The sequence below is a fragment of the Pan paniscus genome, chromosome 5 (genome assembly GCF_029289425.2).
Source record: "Pan paniscus chromosome 5, NHGRI_mPanPan1-v2.0_pri, whole genome shotgun sequence".
Taxonomy (NCBI): Eukaryota; Metazoa; Chordata; class Mammalia; order Primates; family Hominidae; genus Pan; species Pan paniscus.
This window is the reverse complement of record NC_073254.2, coordinates 174,590,852-174,600,598: the sequence shown is the minus strand read 5'-3', so window position 1 is coordinate 174,600,598 and position 9,747 is coordinate 174,590,852. Positions and strand designations below refer to the sequence as shown.

Below are 9,747 nucleotides of genomic sequence, written 5' to 3'. Positions count from 1 at the left end.
CTTTTTCTTCCTTGGTGTGGGAGCTTCTGCCTGGGGCTGACCTCCTTCTCTGGGTTAAGGTCCTGTGGAGCTGTCTTAAACTGACCGACCTGAAGTAGACCCAGACACACCTGTAAACTACTTACCTTGCATGGGTGGTGCCAGGCCTGGGGCTAAGAGGGCATGCCTGCTCCTGTGATCTGTGAGGCCTAGTAAAACATGATTAAGGCTCTGCTTGCTGTGTGGGAGTCAACAATGCCATTATAGCCTCCCTTGGCAGATGGTGGGCAAGAGTTCCTGCACTAATAAGAATTTCTTGCTGGATCATCAAAATGCATTTCCCTTTTTGGGTTGGACCTCGTAGAACATCCTATGTTTGAGGCTTCAGCATCTGTGTTTCATGGTCAGTCTGACCTCTCTCTAAACAAGAGATCTGGAAAGAAACACTTTTCCAGGAAATCATCCACAGGCAGTTGACTTTGACCTTCCGCCATACCCCTTTCATTCCACCCCCAGCAGTTTCTCATGGATACCAAATATGTGTCTTGGGATAATTGGACTAAACAGGTTTGTCCGATTATTTACAAGCTCCTTTCAGTTTATTTGTTTGCTTGTTTCAATTTTGCATGGGCCATTTTAATATTTTTTTGTGGTTCAGACAAAACCCACATATATCACAGTGTTTTAGATTAGTTAGGATTCTCTATGATGTGATTAATATAATAATCCATTTTCGGCCTCTGTTGTGAATCAGATGCTTTATATACATGATCTGATTTCATCTTTGTAATGCTCCAGAGCAGGCATTATTATCCCCCTTTTAAAGATGAGGCTTAGAGGGGTAAAATCATTTGTTTAAAGCTATGTAGTTAATCATTATCAGAGCTGGAATTGGAGCCTAGGTGGATTTAAGTCCAAGTCTATGCTCTTTCCTCTATACCATACTGGCTCTTGACTCTTTACTTACTCTTTGGCATGGCAGTGGAAATCAGTACTATTAATATATGAATTTCAGGTTAAGTTCCCTTCAGTTTTTCTGTGCAGGCATAGAGGATAGGGTATAAATAGTTCCAGTTTTTTTTTTTTTTTGGACGGAGTTTCACTCTTGTTGTCCAGGCTGGAGTGCAATGGTGCGATCTCGGCTCACTGCAACCTCTGCCCCCTGGGTTCAAGCGATTCTCCTGCCTCAGACTCCCAAGTAGCTGGGATTACAGGTATATGCAACCACGCCCAGCTAATTTTGTATTTTTAGAAGAAATGGGGTTTCTCCATGTTGGTCAGGCAGGACTCGAAATCCCAACCTCAGGTGATTCGCTCGCCTTGGCCTCCCAAAGTGCTGGGATTACAGGTGTGAGCCACAGCGCTCAGCCTTTTTTTTTTTTTTTTTTAAATCATGCCACATTGTTTTTAATTACATACAAAGATCTAACATGTCACCCAGGGACCATTTCACCCACTGCTTGGTTTGGCCGCCAGTCTTTGTCTCTCTCTTCAGCAATGGTGAGGCGGATATCCTGTCCTTGGGAAAGAGAAATCCATGGTTTATTGCTCTTGCCAATAACAAAAATGTTGAAAAGTCGAGTGGCAAAGCTGTTGCCATTGGCATCTTTCACATAAACTACGTCAAAAGATCCAGGGTGCTTCTCTAAGTTGATGATCACACCAATTCTTCCCAGGTTAGCACCTCTAGTCACCATACACAGGTAACCAGTGTCGAACTCGATGAAATCAATACTCTTGCCAGTCTCCAAATCAATCTGAATGGTATCATTCACCTCGATGAGGGGTCAGGGTAGCCGACGGTGCAAGCATCATGAGTCACCAGATGAGGGATTCCTTTTGTGCCCACAAAGATTTTTCTCACTTTGCACAACTTGTACTTGGCCTCCTCAGGTGTAATATGATGTACAGCAAAGCGATCCTTGGTGTCATAGATCAGACGGAAATTCTCTCTTGTCAATGCTGATGACATCCATGAATCCAGCAGGGTAGGTTGTATCAGTTCAAACCTTGCCATCGATCTTAATGAACTGCTGCATGCAAATCTTCTTTACTTCATCTCCTGTGGCATATTTAAGTCTGATCCTTAGGAAAATGATGATGGGGAGAGACTCTCTCAACTTGTGGGGACCAGTGAATGGATGAGGAGCAAACACACCAGTCAATTTATCCAGCATCCAGTGCTTTGGAGCTGCTACCAGCTTCAGATGCTTCTTGGGACCACAAGCCATGGCTGCGTTAGGCAAGGAAAGAGGACCTCTGTCTTCTGGTGTGCATAGAAATTCAGTAGTTCCAGTTTTTACAAATCAATGTTTCTTGAAAACATGCCAGGAAGCAGATTGTCATGAAGTATACTGAGCATCCAGGGCTATGTCCAGTTATTGATAGTGAGAAGTAAAGGAGAAAGCAATGAACAGTGTTGAGTGATAGACAGACACCAAGCATCGACCCTCTTCAGTCCCTCTGCTCATAGTAGACATGTAATCATTAAGAAACACAAATTCGATTATGTCTTTACCACACTCTATAAATTTGCTTTGATCTGTGTGATTGTTTATGAAGTTAATGGCAGTCGCCCCAGTAGACTCTACGCTCTGCAGGGCAGGGAGCATGTCTCTTTCACTTGCCACTGGATCTCTGTGCTTAACTGTGTCTGGCCCTGATCCTTTAACACAGCAGGGTTGTTCCTGACTCCAGATCTTTGCACGGAATTTTCCCTGGGTCTGGAAAGCCGTACTGCTGACTCCGCCACTGTCCGCCTACATGCTCCTCTGGCTCACTTCATTCAAGATTGTGCTCAAATGGCCCCTCATCCAAGCAGCCCTCACTGACTACTCTTCTAAAATAACACTCTCTGTCCCTACTCCACATTCATCGCCTCCTAATCCTTTGCCTTTCTTATTTAAATATTTTTTCTACCACTAATCACCTACCAACATTATATTATTATTAATTTTAAGAATCTGTCTTCTAGAATATGAGTTCATTGAAGGCAGAGACTTTACTGCTGGGTCCTTAGTACCTACAATAGTGTCTGGAAATAACACGTTTAGTAAATGTTTCATCTAATTGGTTAATACATAAATACTTAATTGAGTTAATGAACACCTCCTAAAATTCATCCCTCAGTTCTGTCCATAGCAGATGTTACGGTGCCCTGAGCCACCCCCTCTCAGCCCGCCTCTGCTTCAGCTGTGGCTGTGGTGGACGATTTCAGTGCATGCAATGTTGGTTCACCTCAAGTGCAGGCAGAGTCCCTGGCTTTTCTCCACCAGCTTTCTCAGATGATGCCTGGGAAGTTGCCTCGCTGCCTGGAAATGCAAGGGAGTTACTGTCCTCGGGGGCAACACTCACCAGTAGGGAAAAGGAGTCAGTGGATAAATGGTGCAGGATCTCCATTTCACAGAGGCAGGTGTGCACCATCTACAGAGGTGCTCAGAGTCCCCATCAGGATTGACCCGCAGGAATAAGGACAATAAGCTCTACTAGGTACCCTTCATGACCTTTCCCTTCTTCCCCCACCAACCACTCCACCTGTGCTGTTGCTCTGGTTTCCTTGGATCATTTTTTAAATTAACGATCTGCCTCCAAGTCTGCATGGAAAAAACCCAATCTAAGAGACTGTCCCTTCCAACACTATGATCAATAACACAGTTGTGAATAATCACGGCATATTTGTCTAATTTGTTTAAAAATATTAGCAATAGTTTATGTTTTTTTCTTTTTTCTTTTCTTTTCTTTTCTTTTTTTTTTTTGAGACAGAGTCTTGCTCTGTCACCCGGGCTGGAGTGCAGTGGCATGATCTCGGCTCACTGCAACCTCTGCCACCCGGGTTCTAGAAATTCTCATGCCTCAGCCTCCCAAGTAGCTGGGATTACAGGCATGTGTCACCTTCCCCAGCTAATTTTTTTTTTTTGTATTTGTAGTAGAGATGGGGTTTCGCCAGGTTGGCCAGGATAGTCTCAATCTCCTGGCCTCCAGTGATCCACTTACCTCAGCCTCCCAAAGTGCTGGGATTTACAGGCATGAGCCACCATGGCCAGCGAGTTTATGTTTTTTAAATTTTTTTTTTCTTTTACTTTTGTAGAGATGACAAAGTCTCACTATATTGACCAGGCTAGTCTTGAACTCCTGGCCTCAAACAATCCTTCTGCCTTGAGTTCCCAAAGTGCTGGGATTACAGGCATGAGCCGCTGTACCTGGCAAATAGTTTATGTTGCTAATGGGGTTTATGGTTTACCAAGTATAGAATCACGATTCAAATAAGATATTGAAAATATCTGGAAAAATGAGTCGAATTCAAGAAATAAAATCTAACAGGAAAAAGTATAAAAGCCAAGTCTTAGGTTAAAAAAAAAACAACAAAGACCCACATACATAGAGGAAAGAAAGAACCCAGACCTCACCCTGGTAGTTTTTCTTCATTAGGCAGCCTTGACATTTTAACTCTTAAGACTTGGCAGTTTCTACATCCCAAGTGGCTCTTGAATCTTTACACAGAACTTGTTGCAGCAGGAAAGTCCAGCCTGAGTCCAGGCTGTCCAGAAAGCCTCACTGTGGCAAACATGCACCAAATGACATCAGCTTTCCAAACGGGGTGCCTGTGAATGCTCCACATCCAGCTGCCTGGGAAAATTAATCCCTGATTTGTAGCAAATGCCTATTCCCACAGTGTAAACTTCCACTGTAGCTAATTTTAAGCTACCAACATGACAACACTAAACGTGGAGTTGGGAAGCGATACACACAATTGGTTCTCATGAACCTGTCTGTAGGGGCCAGCTCCAGCATTTTAAAAGTAGAAAGCATCATTTACTTCTTTATCAAGTACTGCCCCAGTTTATTAGGGAGTTGGAAAATAATACTGTAAAGTTTTGATCAACTAATTCAATGAATGGCCAACAACATGCATAAGTGTAGAAATAGCTAATGAGGCCGGGCACGATGGCACATGCCTGTAATCCCAGCTACTCGGGAGGCCGAGGCAAGTGGATCACAAGCTCAGGAGTTCAAGACCAGCCTGGCCAACATAGTGAAACACTGTCTCTACTAAAAATACAAAAAATTAGCTGGGCATGGTGGCACACACCTGTAATCCCAGCTACTCGGGAGGCTGAGGCAGGAGAATCACTTGAACCCAGGAGGCGGAGGTTGTAGAGAGCCAAGATCGTGCCACAGCACCCTAGCCTGGGTGACAGAGCAAGACCCCATCTCAAAAAAAAAAAAAAAGAAATACCTAATGAGTATGAGTTTGGGCAAAATTTGGTGAGTGAGCATGAGTTTCCCAAAGTTTGCCTGGTTTTAGGGACAGCCGTCTTTATAGTTTTTCTTTTGCCTAAAATCCATAGCCTCTGTGAGATACCCTAGATCTTTAAAAGTAGATAGTTCATTTACTAATTCGATATGTGAAGCCTGGGGTTGTGCAAACAAAACGGAGAATTCTCACATAGGAATTCCAGGAAAATGAGACACGTTAATGGAAAGTTAATATTCCAGTTCATTGGAACTTTCCATAGTACATATTCCTCAAAGGACATGAGCTCGCTTTTCGTAAGAGCACCCAGCGCTACAATGTCACTTAAGTACTGAAGGCTCTGTCCTAGCAACAGCTGTCCCTCTTGTCACTAACAGACACATTCTTTGGAACCTCTGGACACATGTTCACATGGACCACACCTCTATGTGTTTCTTGCAAATGAGCACATGAGTATGTACTTGGGGATACAGCCGTGGCTGTCACCGTGAACATGTGTTCCCGGGCCTGCCCATGTTGGAGAGTTATCTCTGGGCGCCCAGACATGCCATGCCCTGTAGTAAACTGCCTCACGGTGATGAAAACCCCAAAGACAGATGTTTCCTCCTGAACACAGCATATCACAGAAAGTTCCACAAGAAACATAAATAAGCAGATTTAAAAACAATACTCAGTTTATGAAAGATTTCTCCAGAATATTAGTACCTCATTATTAAAACCAGAATGTGAAAGAAGGACAACTGTTGGAGCAAATGTTTTAATTTAGAAGTTTTCCTCATTTATCCCAGATTGAGAATGCAAGAGATATATAAAACAACAAAAGCAGCTCATTGTAAGACCACCCAGATATAAAAATCAATGATTAAAAGGAGCCTTCGGAAGAAAGCTGTGAATATTCTTAATTATTATCAGGTCTCTAGGACTTTGTGCACTTTTCATTGAACCTGATGATGAACAAGAAGCTGATTGTTTAAGATACAGAACTCTCTTGACAAAGGTAACATTGATTTCTTCCCCTCTTTTAATAAAACACTTCTCTTGAAACTTTGAAAACCATGACTCTTTCACAACACCCTATTTAAATTTTTTTTCCTGAAAAAAAAAATCCCCAGTACAAAGCCTGTTAGTAAATGCAAGAGCAATACAATAATAATTCTTGGCAGGGTGCAGTGGCTCACACCTGTAATCCCAGCACTTTGGAAGGCTGAGGCGGGTGGATTATTTGAAGTCAGGAGTTCCAGACCAGCCTGGCCAGCATGATGAAACACTGTCTCTACTAAAAATACAAAACTAGCCAGGTGTGGTGGTGCATGCCTGTAAGCCCAGCTACTGAAGATGCTGAGGCAGGAGAATTGCTTGAACCCGGGAGGCAGATGTTGCAGTGAGCTGAAATTGTGCCACTGCACTCCAGCCTGGGCAACAGAGTGAAACTCCGTCTCAAAATATAATAAAATAAAATAAAATAAATAAAATATCCTTAACATGTTTGAGGTACTTGCCTTATGCATTACTCATTATTTCATTTAAAGTTCACATACAATTTCTAAGATGAATACTGTTCTTTGTAGACTCCTATTTGTTGCTAAGGAAGGTAAAGCTAGGGAGGTTAAATGACTTGCTCAAGGTCATCCAGGTAGTAAGTGGAAATGAGGAAGGTCAGATTTGAAAGCGTGCAGTTCTTTTCTCAACTACTACGCAAAGTCTCCATAAAAGCTTTAAGGAGCCCCCCCGAAATAACATCATGTGGGAGATCCCTTGTCCCTGTTTGTGACATTTTGTCCTGCTGAAATCTTGTTCAAATAAAAGGTAGCAATAGTGGGGGAAAGTAGCAGGGAGAAGGCAACGGAGTTTGAGTTGTCAGTGAGATTGGAAGAGTTAGAATTCAGACACCTCTAGCTGCTATTAGGTTGGTGTAAAAGTAATTGCGATTTTTGTCATTAGAAGTAATGGCAAAACATCGTGTTTGAATAAGATATTGAAAATGTCTTAGGTATCTTATATTTGAATAAGTATATTATTGAAATAAGGATATTTTGCCATTAAAAGTAATGGCAAAAACTGCAATTACTTCTGCACCAACCTAATATTAATATTTTATTCCATTAATTTTGTCTTTTTTTTTTTTTTTTTTGAGATGGAGTCTCGTTCTTTCACTCTGGCAGGCATGCAGTGGTGCCATCTCAACTCACTGCAACCTCAACCTCCCAGGTTCAAGCAATTCTCCTGCCTCAGCCTCCTGAGTAGCTGGGATTACAGGTGCACACCACCATACCTGGCTAATTTTTGTATTCTTAGTAGAGATGGGGTTTCACCATTTGGCCAGGCTGGTCTTGAACTCTTGACCTCAAGTGATCTGCCTGGCTTGGCCTCCCACAGTGCTAGGATTACAGGCGTGAGCCACTGCGCCTGGCCAATTTTGTCATCTTCTGATCTCCTTCTCCCATCCCATACAGCTGAGCTATATCTTTGGCTACTGGGTTTTCTCAGGAGAGCATGGGTCCTTTACATCCAAAGGCCACTGGCATTCTCCCTGGCTGGCTGTACCCTGGGTCCAGCCCTCCCATCTGTAGTGTGACTAACTCACCCTTGGCTCCAGCAGCAGACACAGACTATCACCATGCCATTATTTTCTTCTGTTTCCTGAAGGATGTTATCCAGGGGCCAGTTTGGCGAATTAAATAATTCCACCATTGTTGAAGGCATCAAAGTTTCATTACCTAGAGACAAATGAGAATTAAATATAATTCTTGCTTGATAATGATAGTAATTGATAACTCCATTTTTTTCTGTGTCTCTGCAAAATTTGAGATAAGTTCTCTACCACCTAATTTGAAACTGGGTAGCCATGTCTCCAAGGCCTAGGAAACTCCTCACTTGATATCCTGATCACTGTGCCAATTATTGACCAAAATAATGTTTTCTCATGCTGTTGAGATGCCCAACTCTTGGCAAACAGGAATCACCTCAGTTTTTTAGCAGGTCCTTGGAAAGGTACCACACAGAACAGTGCAAGGCGGTTCAGAACTGGATAAGTAGAATAATTTTCTACTGTATTTTCTATAAATTGCCTTAGTTACTGTGGCTGTGATTGAATTATCTCCACAGAGTAGCATTTGAGGGGGGGATTATGAAGCAATGGATTGTGGGAACTGTGTGTGTGTGTGTGTGTGTGTGTGTGTGTGTGTGTGAAAGAGAGAGAGAAAGAAACAGGATAGGTGAGGCAATGTCAGTAGGTATTTAATACAGAAACCATGCATCAAAAGTTTTCCTAGTATGTACTACTTAAGCATCCCTTTTATCTTAAAATTGTTAGAATTAGAGGTAAGAATTGCTTTCCTTGGGAAGGTCCCACTTATTATTTCTCCTCTTTTTTTTTTCTTTTTCTCCTATGTATCCCTGCCACTTGGAATGCTAATTTACACTTCTAATAATTTGTAGTTGATAAATCACATCCACACTCATTATCTTATTGCTCTTTGCCCTGACCCTGTGAGTCAGGATAGACTGGCACCTTTGTACCCATTTAATAAATAAGGAAACTGAAGGTCAGAGATCTTGTGATGAGATTAAGCTCACGTACATAGCAAATATGCCACCCACTGGAAGTCAGGTCATGTGAGTCTATCTCAGTCCACTTTCTCTTAGACACAGGGCCAGCTGGTCTGTTAATTGCTGGGTTTGGGGGATTTTGTTTTTGTTTCTTGAGGGATGAGGTTTTGGCTTAAAAAGTAAGAGCACAGTATCAGCCAGCCATAAAAACACAAACTGAAAAACAAGTATTACTTTCCAGGATGTTAGGAGAACAAATGTTCCATGCCACACGGAATTATACTGTTTGCAACTCCGTTTGGCACTTAAACTGAAATGTATTTTAAAATGATGGTATCATCACTCTCATGACATTAAAACTGACCAGATCTGGAGTAATGCATTTGGATAGCTCCAGATGTTGCTCATCTAGTGGGTCATTTCCCCTCATTGTATCCACAAAGTGGTTGCTGAACAACACTATCCTTGTGGATTTCTGGTACCTGATTGAAATTTTCCTGGACACTTTTCTACTTCCTGACTGCAATTTAATTGATGCAGAAATATAAACTGAATGCGGCTTCTGGCTTTGACGTGTCCCCAAATAACAAGATGCTTTTCCCCTAAACCTAACAGCTGGCATCCACAGAAATATCTGAAAACATCCTTCAATAAAGTTTATGAAAAAATATCCACCACAAAATGCTATTTTGACAGCTGTTCAAGTCACAAGCATCTAAAGTGAACTACTTAAGCCCCTAAATTTTATATTTTTAAATCGATGGATTGTATGAAATTGCCTCACCTGAGTTGATTTATCTTTTGTGAGTTCACACTTTCAAACCTAAATATTTGTCTTGAATTACAGCACAAAAACCTGTAGAAATGCTTAATTGTTCTTTTCTTGGGAGTTATGATGAATTTTAAAACATATTTTGAATATTTATTTTCTCACAGATTCATTAATCTACCTCCCCATTCATGAT

The 9,747-nt window shown here is 41.8% G+C and overlaps 1 pseudogene; it reads right to left on the bottom strand.

The window, feature by feature from the left end:
• Positions 1–206: 206 nt before the first annotated feature.
• On the bottom strand, positions 207–3,001 carry LOC100978290 (small ribosomal subunit protein eS4-like; annotated as a pseudogene).
• Between the last annotated feature and the right edge of the window lie 6,746 nt (positions 3,002–9,747).